This window comes from Macaca mulatta, chromosome 7 (assembly GCF_049350105.2).
Source record: "Macaca mulatta isolate MMU2019108-1 chromosome 7, T2T-MMU8v2.0, whole genome shotgun sequence".
Taxonomy (NCBI): domain Eukaryota; kingdom Metazoa; phylum Chordata; class Mammalia; order Primates; family Cercopithecidae; genus Macaca; species Macaca mulatta.
In genome coordinates this window covers 4,645,319-4,662,888 of record NC_133412.1, presented here as the reverse complement: position 1 = coordinate 4,662,888, position 17,570 = coordinate 4,645,319, and the positions used below count along the sequence as shown (strand labels likewise).

The 17,570-nt window shown below is 36.3% G+C and overlaps 1 long non-coding RNA gene and 2 other non-coding genes across 3 annotated transcripts in view; all 3 read left to right on the top strand.

Annotated features, from left to right (window-relative positions):
- The window catches only part of LOC114679324 (uncharacterized), a 139,619-nt gene that overhangs the window by 8,014 nt on the left and 114,035 nt on the right, over positions 1 to 17,570 (top strand). The window contains exons 4-5 of the long non-coding RNA XR_013395450.1: positions 762 to 804; positions 2,246 to 2,283. This is a non-coding gene — a long non-coding RNA (uncharacterized LOC114679324). The remainder of the gene's footprint in view (positions 1 to 761; positions 805 to 2,245; positions 2,284 to 17,570) is intronic.
- Positions 1,740 to 1,806, top strand: LOC114680068 (small nucleolar RNA SNORD109A). The gene has a single exon (XR_003732138.1). It is a non-coding gene; the product is annotated as a small nucleolar RNA SNORD109A (small nucleolar RNA).
- LOC114680070 (small nucleolar RNA SNORD109A) lies at positions 8,332 to 8,395 on the top strand. Its single transcript, XR_003732140.1, has one exon. It is a non-coding gene; the product is annotated as a small nucleolar RNA SNORD109A (small nucleolar RNA).

Genomic DNA, 17,570 nt, shown 5'->3' with positions numbered 1-17,570 from the left:
ATGATATAATCTTCATAGTTAACTCCTGACATTTTATTTTTATCATATTAAGTAAATATATCAGCATTGACAGCCATCCCACTGCAATATCACTTCACATTTTGCTTAGACCAAAGGGTTCTGAGAAGCTTCTGGAGTTGTCGTGAAAGCCAGTTTCACTAAAGTCAGGTCAGACATCCGCCTGAGCTGTTTTTTGCTATAAGCTGAATGTAGAAGATACATTGTTAGGAGCCTCAGTGTGGTGTGAGGAGTGTTTACTTATTGGTAGTAGACTTGTCTGAATCAAGGATAAGCACAAGTATCTGAGATGCTGAGGTGTGGCTGAATGAATGGCCATCTATTCTATTGCAACAGGATGAATAACACATTCAGAGCAGGCCCAGTTGGTGAACTCTTCAGTTATCTCACAATACCACTATCTTGTGTCTTTCATTTTTCACATCACAGTGTATTTTCATAAAATCTTTATTGGTAGACTACAACTTTAGCATTTCCCATTCAAGATACAACTGCTGTGTCGCTTGGATAGCTTGTAGAGAGGAAATTGGCTATTTTCAGAGTAAAGAATTCAAGGAGGAAAATTTATAAATGAAATGACAAAGGTAATGAGATCAAACAATGCTGATGTTTGTAGCAAGGATTAGAGTGCTGAGATGCCTGTATGATAAGAAATTATAATGGAACCAATCTTGTGCTTTATTTTTTATTAATTAGGAGCATTCTCTGATCTGATTTATTTTCTATGTGATATTTTGCTGCAGGTTAAAAGATCAAACAACTTCAAGGAAACTTCAGGGAAAAGAGGTGAGCAGCCACTTTGGTAGTTTTGAAATTCTTTGTGTGTTCTGCGGACAATGATTTCAGAACGTCAAGGACTGCGAGTTCATTATTTCAGAGGCTGAAAAGAGATTATTCTTTTGGTAGATATATTTCCCCAGGGGTGTCCCTACCTTGCTCAAGGATTCCTCATTATTGTCTCTTCTCTTTAAATCTCTTTTTGAAATGACCTAAACAATGGTGGAGAATCACTGATATATTTCCTTTTTTCACTATTCATGTTGGGTGAAAATAATCTCGTAGTGAAATTCACATGTTCTAACTATTGTTTTTTTGAATCTTTATCTAGCATATTCATAACATAGATGTTTCTATACATATTAGTACCGTAATAATACCATATATTTATTCTGCTACCTCACTTACTCCTTAAACTTTTAGTTGATTAAAGAGTTTTTATAAAGTTCCCCAATAGATTTTTTTTTTTTTTTGAGACATAGTCTCGCTCTGTTGCCCAGGCTAGAGTGCAGTGGCATGATTTTAGCTCGCTGCAACCTCCGCCTCCTGGGTTCAAGCAGTTCTCCTGCCTCAGCCTCCTGAGTAGCTGGGATTACAGGTGGGTGCCACCGCACGCAGCTAATTTTTGTATTTCAGTAGAGACGGGGTTTCACCATCTTGGCCAGGCTGGTCTTGAACTCCTGACCTTGTGACCACCCGCCTTGGCCTCTCAAAGTCCTGGGATTACAGGCATGAGCCACCGTGCCTGGCCAGATTTTAATCTAATTTTATTGGAACAATTCAGTCATATGTTTTTTCATGCTATGTATATGAGAGTTCCATCATTCAGATACTAAACAAATGTCTACTGTACATTTACTGTTCTCACTGATGATGCATTAGATAACCATGCACAAAATAAGCCTGGCTGTGGAAATGCTTATTTGTTGGGAGGGCGCTTGTTTGGATCGATGATGAGAATAATTGTCTGAGGATGCTGAGGGACTCATTCCAGATGTCAATCTGAGGTCCAGATGTGCAGCCCTCCAATAGGACAAATAAGACTCTCAGAGCCTGGCTCTATTTGGGGATCCCTCAGTGACAACAGAGTACCCCTGTGAGCATGCCTTTTCTATCTCTCCTGAGAGGGCAGTAGCATGCTGTCTTAGGAGTCAGTATGCTCTTTAGTATGCTTAGTCACCCAAGACTTGCTTTAATTGTAGATAGATACTTACATATAGGAAAGATGTTCTTAAGTAACAAATGAAAAACTTTAGAAGATTGAATTAAGGGTCAAGCAACTGTGATATGTCTGCAAATCTCATTAGTGTTATGCTGAAAGAAGGAAATATGGCATGCCTTTATTAAATAATGACAATGGAACCACGTTTCGTGCTTTGTTATTTTTACTGTGGAGTATTTTCTAAGATTATGTTTGCTTTTTTTTCTCTTTCATGTTTTGCTGAGATAGAAGGCCTGGAGTCTGATCCTCCACTTCAGAGAATAGGGGTGAGTAGCTAAACCATTATCTTTTGAAATTCATATGTCATGTGCTTTTTGCTAGGTCTTTAGGTTGTTGTGTATATCTTTTCAGAAGCTTATTGAAGGACATTTTGATGATACGTCCTTTTCCTCATTGAGACCCTCACCATGTCACCTACACTATTGAATCTATCATTTGTTTTAATTTTAACTCTCTTCTGCTTTTATGGAAAAATGTAGAATTTAAGAGAATTTTTGGCAATTTCATATTGGATCAAAATTTATTGTAGTGAAATCCAGGTGTACCAAAATATTAACAGAGTTTCCTCATCTGTTTAATTATTGGGGTTTCAGAATAGAGACTCCATGGTTCATAAGATCTTTGTGGTCATACTACATTATATTTCTGCTTCTAATTGAATTATTAAGTATTGACTTGAATTAGTCTTTTTCTCGTTGTTGCAGCAAGGTAAGTTATATAGGAAATTTTCTTCTCTCGATGGCATGCCTGAGATAATCATAGATATAAGACACCTGGGTGGTTTCTAGTATGCGTGTAATTTTTGTTTCTTGATCTGTGTGTTGAGTACTTGCTGTGTTTGCATCATGCAAATACATTGAGCTTTACAATTTTAGTGGATGCACTTTTCTACATGTATATTATTCTTCGATAGAAAGTAAAAAAAAACCTCATCAAACTAGTCAAAATATTGGTTAATACATAAAAAAGTCTCAAGTAGATTGTGTATTACATGGTGCTTATTGATCGATGCCCTCATAATAGATCAAGTACGTTCTCTCTTTAGCATAGGCCTTTTTAGCAAATCGTGTCGTGAGTAGTTACTCAAGTATTTTTATTTTAACACATTTATGTTTTTTCTATGCATATTCTTAAATTCTCTTACACTTTTTTCTCTGTTATAAAAACATGCTGAACAATCTCAAGTCTTAAAGATTGCAGTATTGTCCCTACATATTCATGTATTTTGGTACTCAATTCTTTATACTTTCTTTGACAGATCACTTGAACATGTCTCTTGTTTTGCAGAGAGGGAATTAATGGGATACCTTCATGCTTTTCTATTCTATGTGCTACATAATTGAATATACAAGCAAATATAGTTATTAAGGTTTAGTATGATTATTTCCACAACACATGCAAAGAAGTTTCTCATACATCTTAATAGAGGCCCACATGCATTGTACGGTTGAGAATTTGGGGAAATGTTGATGAAGTTGGGTAAAGTATAAATCCAAAAGTCAGAACGGTGAACTCCTTGCTTAAGGATCTCCTTTGAGATTACTTAGTCAATACACAACTGATAAATTTAAGTGCTTTTCACCTTTTGAGCTCTCGACACACTAAAGCTAAAATGTGTTTCAACTTTTAATCCTGCTTCCCTAATTTTCCCTTTTTTAGTTTAAGATCAAAGAGCTCCAGCCATAAATTACTACCAAGAGTAACCACTTCATTTTAAGAAAGCTTAGCAATATAGAAGAATATAAAATTATTTATGACAGATGTATTTTAACCTTTTCCCCATGCTTTCCAGAGGAAATATGTTTAATCATCTGCCCTATATTAGGGAAAAAATTTCTATGCTAATACAAGTATCTATCAATCATTAATCTTTCTATATAAGATATATTGATCATAACCAATTAATTTTATTGTAAATGAGCTTTAGATTTGACATTTTGGTAGTAATATATGTTGTACAATCTCCTGAGGTCCTATAGGTCTTGAGATCTCTATGTCAAAAACTATAGATGTGTCAGTGTTTTTGGTGAATGTGAAGGACGCCACATTTTCCTTAGCCATTTCTTCTGTTCAGAATAATGGTTATGAACATTTTGCTACTGCAAGATATCCATATATTTATAATCAGAATATGCCAGTTTTTATGCACTCATGCCTCTGTTTCTGTAGAGCGTTCCTAGAATGAGTAATGCTTGAAAATTAGGTCCATGTGGTTTCTTTAATGAGATATAGTCAAATCATGAAATATTTAGGTTACCATTATTTCAGTAATGTATTAGAATGTCAAGGTAAAGTTATCTACATTGTATATATACACACAACATAGATATAATTTAAACAACACATACATTTATATTTATACAGAAGATATATATTTATACAACATAAAATATATTTTATTATTTAAACATAAAATATATTTTATTTAATGTAGATTCTTTTTTTTTTAGTTTAAGACTTTGAAGGTTAAAAAAAAATTTTTTTATTATTATACTTTAAGTTCTAGGGTACATGTGCACAACATGCAGGTTTGTTACATATGTATACATGTGCCATGTTGGTGTGCTGCACCCATCAACTCGTCAGCACCCATCAACTCATCATTTACATCAGGTATAACTCCCAATGCCATCCCTCCCCTCTCCCCTCCCCACAATAGGCCCCGGTGTGTAATGTTCCCCTTCCCGTGTCCAAGTGATCTCATTGTTCAGTTTAAAATTCTTTTCTTTAAGAATGTTGAATATTGGCCCCCACTCTCTTCTGGCTTGTAGAGTTTCTGCCGAGAGATCTGCTGTTAGTCTGATGGGCTTCCCTTTGTGGGTAACCCAACCTTTCTCTCTGGCTGCCCTTAACATTTTTTCCTTCATTTCAACTTTGGTGAATCTGAGAATTATGTGTCTTGGAGTTGCTCTTCTTCAGGAGTATCTTTGTGGCATTCTCTGCATTTCCTGAATTTGAATGTTGGCCTGCCTTGCTAGGTTGGGGGAGTTCTCCTGGATAATATCCTGCAGAGTGTTTTCCAACTTGGTTCCGTTCTCCCCATCACTTTCAGGCACACCAATCAGATGTAGATTTGGTGTTTTCACATAATCCCATATTTCTTGGAGGCTTTGTTCATTTCTTTTTCCTCTTTTTTCTCTGCACTTCTCTTCTCGCTTCATTTCATTCATTTGATCTTCAGTCATTGATACTCTTTCTTCCAGTTGATCAAGTCGGTTACTGAAGCTTGTGCATTTGTCACGTAATTCTCGTGTCATGGTTTTCATCTCTATCAGTTCGTTTGTGGCCTTCTCTGCATTGATTATTCTAGTTTTCCATTCTTCTATTCTTTTTTCAAGATTTTTTGTTTCTTTGCGCTGGGTACGTAGTTCCTCCTTTAGCTCTGAGAAGTTTGATCAACCAAAGCCTTCTTCTCTCAACTCGTCATTCTCCGTCCAGCTTTGATCCATTGCTGGTGATGAGCTGCGTTCCTTTGGAGGGGGAGATGTGCTCTGATTTTTTGAATTTCTAGCTTTTCTGCCCTGCTTTTCCCCCATCTTTGTGGTTTTATCTGCCTTTGGTCTTTGATAATGGTGACGTACTGATGGGGTTCTGGTGTGGGTGTCCTTTCTGTTTGTTAGTTTTCCTTCTAACAGTCAGGACCCTCAGCTGTAGGTCTGTTGGAGTTTGCTTGAGGTCCACTCCAGACCCTGTTTGCCTGGTTATCAGCAGCAGAGGCTGCAGAAGATAGAATATTGCTGAACAGCAAGTGTTGCTGTCTGACTCTTGCTCTGGAAACTTCGTCTCAGAGGTGTGCCCAGCCGTGTGAGGTGTGAGGTGTAGGTCTGCACCTAGTGGGGGATGTCTCCCAGTTAGGTTACTCGGGGGTCAGGGACCCACTTGAGCATGCAGTCAGTCTGTTCTCAGATCTGAACCTCTGTGCTGGGAGACCCACTACTCTCTTCAAAGCTGTCAGACAGGGTCATTTACATCTGCAGAGGTTTCTGCTGCTTTTTGTTTAGCTATGCTCTGTCCCCAGAGGTAGAATCTATAGAGGCAGGCAGGCCTCCTTGAGCTGTGGTGGGCTCCACCCAGTTCGAGCTTCCCAGCAGCTTTGTTTACCTACTTAAGTCTCAGCAATGGTTTGCGCCCCTCCCCCAGCCTCGCTGCCACCTTGCAGTTAGATCTCAGACTGCTGTGCTTGCAATGAGGGAGGCTCTGTGGGTGTGGGACCCTCCGGGCCAGGTGTGGGATATAATCTCCTGGTGTGCCGTTTGCTAAGACCCTTGGTAAAGCTCAGTATTAGGGTGGGAGTTACCTGATTTTCCAGGTGTTGTGTGTCTCAGTTTCCCTTGGCTAGGAAAAGGGATTCCCTTCCCCCTTGTGCTTCCCAGGTGAGCTGTTGCCTCACCCTGCTTCAGCTCTTGCTGGTTGACCAGCACCAATTGTCCGGCACTCCCCAGTGAGATGAACCCAGTACCTCAGTTGAACATGCAGAAATCACCCGTCTTCTGTGTCGCTCGCACTGGGAGCTGGAGGCTGGAGCTGTTCCTGTTCGGCCATCTTGCTCAGGATCCAGGTTTTTTCATGTAGATTCTTAACTGATAAATATGTTTAACATTATTAAAATAGATTAAAATAGGTTATAGTTAATACAATGAAAATTGGCAGTCCTATTGCAAAACGTATGCCATAACTACAGCATTTATCACTGACAGTCATACCAGGATAGTCTTTTATTTCCAATCACTTAAACATTCCTAATTGCAAAAAAAATTTGAAGACTAAAATTCAGAAGTTTTGAAAGAGCCATTGCCTGGATAAATTATACAGGTTTCAGTTTTATTTATAATAATTATGTATATATTTATAAATTAATACATAATAAATTAATAACCTGTGATAGGCAATGCAAAGATGACAGTGAGAGGGCAAAATTGATAAGATTGATAAAGTTATGTTAACATGAAGAAATTAACCAGGATACCATCCACACTATAAAGTTAGAGAAATTTATCAGGACAGTTCTCAAATACTCTTCTCAATTTTAACAATGTAACAGGAATTTTTAAGATTTTGGTATTATGTGTGTTTCCTTCCAGATAATTTGAACAGATTCATATTTGGTATTTTTTAAAGCCATATCTTTGTCCTTAGTGCTGGCAATGTATTCTTGAGAATGAACAAATCAGAAATATGTAAAAGCCATAAGTGAGGGTGTCAGGTTGAAGTAGTCAATCAATTATACAGAACACAAAGAATTTTATCTTGTACGATGTTCACATAACTTTACAGAAGTGTGCTGAAAGGGCTATAAAACATGGACATGATTATCTCATTGAAAGGTCCAAGAGGTACTGAAATACATGCTTTTATTTTGAACCAACCACCCTATAAACGTTGTATGGCTTATTTAGATGAGCGCCCGTGTGTGTGTGTGTGTGTGTGTGTGTGTGTGTGTGTGTGTGTGTGTGAATTTGACAGGGAAGCAAGAGCATCAAGTTTCCAATGCACTCTGACTGTGGTTAGAATCATGCTGAAAACATGGCTCCCCCAGTTCTGAAATGAGCCCACAGATCAAGCATTCCCAGAAGACATAGCAGGCTCAAATCCCTGTGTACACAATATTTCATGATTATCTTATGTCAGTAGTTTCAAAGTATACAGTTTGTGTGAAGACAAATCCAATGTCATTTTTTTTTTTTTTTTTTTTGGCTAGCCTATATGTGTGGTAAATCCATTATTTATTTACTTCCTGAAAATTACAATCAGATTAAGAAACTGCAGCAAAGTTGGCATGATGAGATAGAGACTGAAGTGTAAGCTTATGTTAATGATGCCCTTGGTTTGGATAAACACATCTAAGAGAAAACTGAAAAAACACACATGGCAGGGAAACCTTGATAGAGTCTAAATATAGGATTGTATGTAGTAATGCAATCAACAGATGAGCATTTGGCAGTAATATTATTTTTCAAATATGGATAAACACTGCTTAGGAGAGTAAAGAGAGACAAAGTTGAAAGCAGGTTTATAGTAGGTGTTGTTTTAGTGTTGATCCCTTTTTGCTCCAATAATCAAAGTGATAAATATTGAAAATCGATTCATGCAGCATTACTTGTTCCATTCTAATTTTTATATATGTCAACAGTGCCATCTCCCAACCTGTGCTGTCCCCTTCAGGAGAAGTGACTGTGCTGAAGTTTATAAGGTTGACATATTGCCAGCTTCAATAGTAAAGCTGAAGTGTATACTGAATTCTTAATGCAAATAACAACTCTATTGGAAAGTAACCCAGTTATAGAAGTGCTAATTTGTCAGGAGCTGCCTTACCAAGATCAATGATGACGATAGTTATCTCAGGATTCTGAAAGATTGTTTTCAGATTTCAACTAGTCTAGCTGAATGTTCCTTAATAGAAAGAGAGGACTTTTAGAATTGGTTCAATATGATGACCTCCTGAATTATCTCACATAGCCCCTGTGTACATGCCTTTCTTTTCTCTCAGAAAATGGCACTATCATAATAGCTTTCTTACGCAGACTTCACCTTAGGGTTTTACAGTAAGGGAGGGGTCTGGTGTTTCATTTATTTTGAACTATTTGTTGTTGATTGTGTACAGTGCTTGAGTAAAAAATGGAATATAGGAACATCTAGAATAAATTTTTTAAATGATCAGGTGACTACAAAGTGAATTATTAGTGTCAAAATGTTGGGAAAGTTTTAAGAGAATATAGGAAACTTGGACATTACACAATTACACTGGGACCAAATTGTGGGGTCTCATTATAGTTAGTATTTATGTATTTTTTTCCAATTGATTTGTGTGCCTTTTTTCTGCATGTTTTCGGCAGATAGAATGGCTATAACAAGTAAGAGTATGTCAGGAAATAAAAATAAGCAGAACCCTATTCCTTTAAAATTCTTCATTTGATGGGAGGGTCATAAAATAAGTCTTAACACATTTAAAGAATTAAATTCATGTAAACCATGTTAATTTAATTCCACAATGGTATCGAATTAGAGTAAGAGGAATATCTCTTACTCTCCTAAATCTCCTAATGTTTGGAAATTTAAATTAGCATTTCTGGCCTATTTATTGGTTTAAAAAAAGACAAAAAAAAGGAAAACTGAAGTATTTTGAACTGAATAAAAATAAAAATATAGAATCTAAAACTGTATGGGATACTGATAAAACAGGATATAGGGAGAAATTTATAGCACTGAAATGCCTATATTAGAAAAGAAAACAGGTTTTAAATCAGTAAATTTGTAGTTTACCTTAAGAAACTTAGAAAAGAACAAATTAACCCAGAGTTAAGTAAAATAAAAGCATTAATAAAGGTAAGAGCAGAAATCAATGAAATATAAAACAACAAAACACAGAGAAAATTTGAGAAAATTAAAAAATAGCCCAGTGAGAAGATATTGATAAAACTTGTAACCAGACCAATTTAAGAAAAAAAGTCAAAACACAAATACCAATATTTGAAAATGTAAGAGGGTAAATCATTACAGATTCTATGAATACTAAAATGACAATAAGGAAAAATTATTTAAAAGGGGCATGTAAGCCAGGCATGGTGGCTTACCCCTGTAATCCCAGCACTTTGGCAGGCTGAGGTGGGAGGATTGCTAGAGCTCAGGCATTTGAGACCAGTCTGGGCAACATGTTGAAACCTTGTCTACACAAAAAGTACAAAAATTAGCTGGGTGTGGTGTTGCATGCCTGTAATCCCAGTCACTTGGGAGGCTGAGATGAGAGGATCACTTGAGCCCAGAATGTTGAGGCTGCAGTGAGCCATATTTGCACCACTGCCCTCCAGCCTGGGTGACAAAGCAAGACCCTACGTCAAGAAAAAAAAATGTATGCCAACATTTTTCAATAACTTAAATGAAATGGAGAAATTCCTTGAAAGACACAAACTACAAAAACTCAGTGAAGAAGTAAATAACCTGAATAGCCCTGTATCAAGTAAATTGAATTTGTAGTTAAAAGTCTTCCAACAGAGAAAACTTCAGGCACATCTAGCTTCATATGAAATGAAAAAAAAAAATGCTAATCCTCTACAACATTCCAGAACATTTAGAAGAAGGGAATATTTCCCAACTTATTCTATTTGGACAGCAATACCCAGGTAAGAAAAAAAGGCACAGAAATTTAAAAAGAAGAATATACATTATTCCTCATGAACATAAATGCAAAGAAATCTAATCAAAATTTTAGCAGATGAAATGTAGAAATACTTTATGACCAAGTGAGGGTTACCCAAGGAATTTAAGGTTGGTTTTATATGTAAAGATCAACCAGTGTAGGAAGATCACTTCTGGAAAGTCAGAGTAAGAGCCTCCAAAAATCTACTCCTCCATAAAACCAATAAGAGCCTTGACAGAAATAGTCGAAATTAATTTTCTAAAACTTTGGAAATTAACCAAAGGCTTACAAAATTCCAAAGAACATTTATGCAAGAAAAATGGCTGAATCAGTAAGAACAGCCAGCTTTGTGGCATTTTAATATGCCTCCTTCCCATGCTTTTCTCCCTAGTACTGTAGTAGTCTTAAAAATTAGCAGCATAGCAACCACTGGAGAAGAAGAAAGGTTTGGAAATTTCCTAAAAAGTTCCGTCCCCATATAATTATCACTATTTGACCTCTAAAGCCCAATCTATATGATTTATATTCATTTGGACTGACTCAGTGCTCACTAAGTAAGGAAATCTCAATTTCAAGGTATTGGTCAAAAAGAATCCATGGCAATTGTTGACTATCACAACTGCCTGCAGTGTTGGTAACTGAATTGGGATAAACAAGAAGCTGATCAAAAACTGAAAACTAAAATCTTGGGAATGAGATGTCTAGAGGCTGTTTCAAAAAGCTCTGACACATTCCTTTTTATCTAGAAAGCCACATGCAGGCTGGGCGTGGTGGCTCACACCTGTAGTCCCAGCACTTTGGGAGGCTGAGGCATGCGGATCATGAGGTTAGGAGTTTGAGGCCAGCCTGACCAATGTGGTGAAACCCCATCTCTACTAAAAATACAAAAAGTAGCCAGGTGTGGTGGCGCGCATCTGTAACCCCAGCTACTCAGGAGGCTGAGGCAGGAGAATCGCTTGAACCCGGGAGGCGGAGGTTACAGTGAGCCAAGATCACGCCACTGCCCTCCAGCCTGGGCGACAGAGCAAGGCTCTGTCTCAAAAAAAAAAAAAAAAAGAAAAGAAAAAAGAATAAAAAAAGAAAGCCACATGCATGTAATTGTTTACCTCTGGCTTTCCTTTTATGCTCTGGGCAAGTTAAGGAAGAGTTGTGAACTACCTAAGTGCTGAATGGGAACCATAACACACACACACACACACACACACACACACACACAGCACCTTAGGAAAGGGTGAGAAGCATGTTAGTTAGAAGCATTAAAGGAAATCTCTTTCTAGTCATTATCTGTGCACTATAACTGAGCAGAGACTTCAGTATCCACATACTACAGGGCATATAAACTTTACAGAATTAGTCCGGGAAAATCATGTGAAAAAAAAAACAGCAACAAAAAAAACTCTGGGAAAGGGGAGAATATGATTTGAAGAGTCGCCACATTATACATAATATGTCTATTGTTCAACAAAAAAGTACGAGACATGCAAAGAAACAGAAAAATATGGCACAAATAGGATAAGATGAAGTCAATGAAATTATCCTTAAGGAAGACCAGATGTTGATCTTAGTAGACAGACATTGAACCAGCTATTAAAAATACGTACATAGAACTAAAGAAAAACATGTCGAAAGGGTTAAAGAAAGGTATAAAAATACTGTCTTACCAAATATAGACTACCAATAAAGAGAGAGAAATTATGAGAAAAGACAACATGAAAAAATGTAAAGCAAAAAAATTAGACAGTTGAAACAAGAGGGCCTCTATTTGCAGATTTGAGCAGGCAGAAGAAAGAATCAGTGAACTTGAAGATACGTCAATTGAGATTATCCAGTCTGAGCAACAGAGGTGGGAAAAAATGAAGAAAACTGAGTAACAAAGAACCGTAGAACAGCGTCTCTCATGCCAGTGGATGCATAAACTGGAGCCCTAGAAGGATGAAAAAAGGAGAAGGAAAGATAACTTCCCAAATTTTATGAAAAACATGAATTTATATACCCGAGATGACCAATAAAATCCAAGTAAGATACTCTCAAAGAGATCATCACCTAGCCACATCACAGTCAACATGTCAAAAGACAAACAAGGAGAGAATTCTTGAAGATAGTAAGAAAAAAATTATTCATAACATACACACCATCCTCAATAAGTCTGACAATTGACTTCTTACCATAAACCATGCAGGCTGAAAAGGCAATGTACATAACCCAAGTGATGAAATAAAAACTTTCAACCAATAATTCTAGATTCAACAAAACTATTGTTCAAAAAGAAGAAATGAAGACATTCCTAAACAAAATCTCAGAGAAATGTTCTCTATAAGACTTGTCCTAATAGAAATGCTAAAGGAACTCCTTCACTCTGAAATAGAAAGGCACTGGAGAGTAAATCAAATCCACGAGAAGAAATAAAGAGAACCAGTAAAACTACATGTGTAAGTTTAAAACAAAGTATAAATTTATTTTGTTTATAACATTTGTCTTTTTCCTATTTGATTGAAAACATAATCTCAATTATAAATTTGTGTTGATGGCATTATATAAAGATGTAATTTTGGGTAATAGCACCAAAATGTCAGAATAGGAGTTTTCTGTAATTGTTTTCCCACATAAGTATCAATTTTGACAACCATTCATGAGCAAGAGTACCTTGTGGGAGTTCAGGAGTTGACAGTAAAAGTTCAGCACACCAGTGGAGTAAAAAAATCTAAGAATAGATTCATTGGAAAGGGTATAAACAGTTTCACTTTACCTGCATCACCCTCCCCAAAAAGTGGCACAGCTCAGTAACAAGAGCCCGTTATTTCTTCCACAGGGGAAAACAAGAGTATAATAAATGAGTATCCAGTTTCTCAAGACATACAGGCCCCTGCCCAAGAGATCCACTTTATTTTCATCTCACCCAGAATACTGAGGTGATCAGCAAGGTGGAGTGGTTGGGAGAGGGTAAAGCAGGAAAGAGAGATGAGGACTCACAGCAACCCACACTTGAAACTGCCATAGATCCTACCAGTTGCTTCATGGACTCCATCAGGAGCCCACCTGTAAGCCACTTGGGATGCAAAACTCCCATCTTGTCAACAAAACCCCAGATGCTCCAAATGCCTCCCCCACTCTTTGGCTCCCCAAGCACACTCCTGTGAAAAGCAGCGAGAATCTGCAGATGGCTTGCAAGCACTGTTGACAGCTGGCTGCACTCTGCAGAACTGGAAGAAAGCTCACAAACACGACAATTTCAGGACACCACCCTAAAAAAATGAGACTTCAGCACCTGGCCTGCCTTTATGCAACCTGGAGAAGGTGATATGGTTTGGCTGTGTGTCCCCACCCAAATCTCATGTCAAATTGTAATTCCCACTTGTCAGAGGAGGGGCCTGGTGGGAGGTGATTGAATCATGGGGGTGGACTTCCCTCTTGCTGTTCTTGTGATAAAGTTCTCATGAGATCCAGTTGTTTGAAAGTGTGTAGCATATCCCCCTTCATTCTCTTTCACTCCACCTTGGTAAGACATGCTTGCTACTCCTTTGCCTTCTGCCATGATTTTAAGTTTCCTGAGGCCTCCCAACCATGCTTCCTGTGCAGCCTGCAGAACTGAACTGTGAGCCAATTAAACTTCTTTTCTTCATAAATTATCCAGTCTTAGGTAGTTCTTTATAGCAGTGTGAGAATGGACTAATGCAGAAGGCATACAACCTTAAGAATCTGCCCCCTTGAGGGAACAAGATGTGTGGAGCAGGTTCATCCATAGACAATGTCTGAGAGAACCTCAAAATCCCTAGCCTGACTAACTGATGAAAATGTTTCTCTCCTAAGGCCAGTCAGTAAAGACCAGAGGGGGTGACTCTTTCTTTAAATGCAAAGGCAGCAGTACAGTAATTCAAGAAACATGAAAAATTTTAAAAAATGACACCACCAGAAGAACACAATCATTTTCCAATAACCAACTCCCCCAAAATGGAGATGTTCAAATTGGTTTATAACAAATTCAAAACAATTATATTAAGGAAGCTCAGCAAACTAAAAGGAACACCAATAGACTACTCTGTGAAATCAGGAAAACAATTCATGAACAAAACTAGAAATTCAAAAAAGAGAAAAATTATCTTAAAAGAAAACCCAGAAATTATGGAGCTAAAGAATACAATGCATGAAATGAAGGAGCGTATACAACAGCAACGTTGATCAAGCAGAAGAAAAAAATCTGTGAACCTGAAGACTGGCTATTTGAAAGTATTCATCAGAGGATTAAAAAAAAAGAATGAAAAGAAATAAAGCCTACAGGATGTATAAAACATCATCAAGAGAACTAATATAGAGATTATTGGAGTCATAAAGGAGAAGAGAGAAAAGGGCAGAAAACTTATTTAAGAAATAATGGCTGAAAACTCTCCAAATCTAGGAAAAGATATGAGCATTCAGGTATATGAAGCTCAAATATCCCCATACAGGATACATTCCAAAAAGACTTCACCAAAACACATTATAATCAAACTGTCAAAAGCAAAATCAAGACAACGAATAAACCAATGCAACCACCAATCACTAAGAGGGAGACAGGATTCTTATGTTGTGATTATTATTTACATATAATTTCAGTAAGTGTTATTAGAAAATTTATAATGTTTTTAAAAAAGAAATTTGAAAGCACTGAAAGAAAAGAGACTCATCACATACAGGGAACCCTTTTAAGTCTATCAACAGATTTCTCAGTAGAAACCTTACAAAATAGGAGACAGTGGGATGAACTATTCAATTGCTACAAGGAAAAAAATGCCAACCAATGCTTTACCTAGCAAATCTGTTCCTCAGAAATGAAGGAGAGATAAGAACTTTCCTCGACAAACAAGAGGCAGTTGTTAGATGAAAAAGAGGCAGTTCATCACCACTAGACCTGCCTTACAAGACATACTAAGGAGAGTTCTTCAAGCTGAAATGATATGGCACTAGTTAGTAATATGAAATGATAAACCTCACTGGTAAAGGAAAGTACAAAGTCAAATTTAGAACACTTTGATACTATAATGATGGTGTATAAATAATTTTACTATACTATGAAGGTTAAAAGACAAAAGTATTAAAAAAAAAAAAAAACCATAGCTACAATAGCTTGTCAATGCATACTACAGTATAAAAAGATGTAAATTAGAACATTAAAAACATAGCATGCAAGGGTAGGGAAGTAAAAGTGTAGTTTTCATATGTAATCAAATTTAATTTGTTATCAGCTTAAAATAAATTGTTATACCTATAAGATGTTTTATGTAAGTGTCATGGTAACTATAAAGCAAAAACCTCTAGTAGATATACAAAAGAAAAAGAGAAAGGAATCAAAACATAACACTACAGAAAATCATCAAATTACAAAGGAAGACAGTAAGGGAGGAACAAAGTAAGTAAAAAGAGCAAGAAAAAATTTAACATGATGAAAATAGTAAGTCCTTACCTGTCCATAATCACTTTAAATGTAAACGGATTGAATTTTCCAAACAAAAACAGAATGGACAAATGGATTTTAGAAACAACAACAACAATAAACACCACACACACACACACACACACACACACACACACACACACACACACACACACACACACACACACACACCCCCAGACCCAACTATGTGCTGCCTACAAGAGATTTACTTCACATTAAGGACACATACAGGCTGAAATGAAAAAAATAGAAAAAGATACTGCATGCAGATAGAAACCAAAAGAGAGCAGAGGCATCTATACATATAGCATACAGAAAAGATTTTAAGTTAAAAACTATATCAAAAGGCTAAGGTCAAAATCGTGAAGCAGTTAATTGTTCCAGAAGACATAACAATTGCAAATGTTTATTCACCCAACGTTGAAGCACCTAAATATATAAGGCAAATATTAATACATATAAAAGGAGAAATATACAGCAATACAGTAATAGTAGTGAACTTCAGTATCTCCCTTTCAAAAATGAATAGATAATCCAGACATAAAATCAATAAGGAAACATTTAACTTAAACTTCACTTTAGACCAAATGGATCTAACAGACATATAGTGAACGTTTCATCCAACAGTGGCAGAATTCACATTCTTCTCAAGCACACATAGAACATTCTCCAGGATAGATTATATGTTAGATCACAAAATAATATTACAAAATTTAATAAAGCTGAAATACTATCAATTATTTTTCACCACAATAGCATAACACTAGAAATCAATAATAAGAAGAAAACTGGAAATTTACAAATATATAGAATTAACATATTCCTGAACGACCAATGGGTCAAAGAAAAAAATCAAAATAATTTTGTGACAGCAAAGTAGAAACACAACATACCAAAACATACAGGACACAGCAAAAGCAGTTCTATGAGGTAAGCTTATATTAATAAACACATTTTTAAAAAGATTTTAAATAAACAACATTACACCTCAAGGAACTACAAGGAAGGAAAAAAAAAACAAGCCCCATGTTATCAAAGGGAAGGAAATAACAAAACTCAGACAGAAAGAAATGAAACATAGACTAGAAAAACAATAGAGAATATTAACAAAACTTATAGTTTTTTAAAAAAATTAAATCAACAAACTTTTAGCTAGACTAAAAAAGAGAAGACTCAAAATAAAAAATGAAAGAGGAGACATTACAACTGATACCACAGGCAATACAAATTAAGAGAAAACTATATGCCAACAAATTAGTTAACTTGCAGTGGGTAAATCCCTAGAAACATACAACCTACAAAAACTGAATCATGAAGAAGTGGAATATCTGAACAGATCAATAATGAGTAAGGGAATTGAATCAATATTCAAAAATCTCACAAAAAGAAAAGCTCAGGATCAGATGACTTCACTGGTGAAGACTACCAACCATTTAAAAAAGAATTAATACCACTCTTTCTTAAACTCTTCCAAAAACATTGAAGAGGAGAAAACACTTTCAAATTCATTATAAGAGGCCAGTTTTACCTTGATATCAAGGATTTAAAGAGAACACTTTGAGAAATGAAAATTACAGGCCAAAAACCCTGATAAATATAGATGCAAAAATGTTCAGCAAAATACTAGCAAACCTAATTCAGCAACACATCATAATGGCATACATCATGATCAAGTGAGATTCATGCCTGGGATGCAGGATGGTTCAATATAATCAAATCAACAAATGTTACACTGTTTTAACAGGATGAAGGATAAAAATCATATGATCATCTCAATAGATTTAGAAAAGCATTTGACAATATTCAACATCCTTTCAGGACTAAAAACCCTCAATAAATCAGGTATAGAAAGAATGTGCCTCAACACAGTAAAAGCCACATATGACAAACCTGGAGGTAATATACTCAGTGGTGAAAAGTAAAAAGCTTTGACCCTAAGATCAGAACAAAAACAAGGATGCCCAATCTCACCACTTATATTTAACATAGTA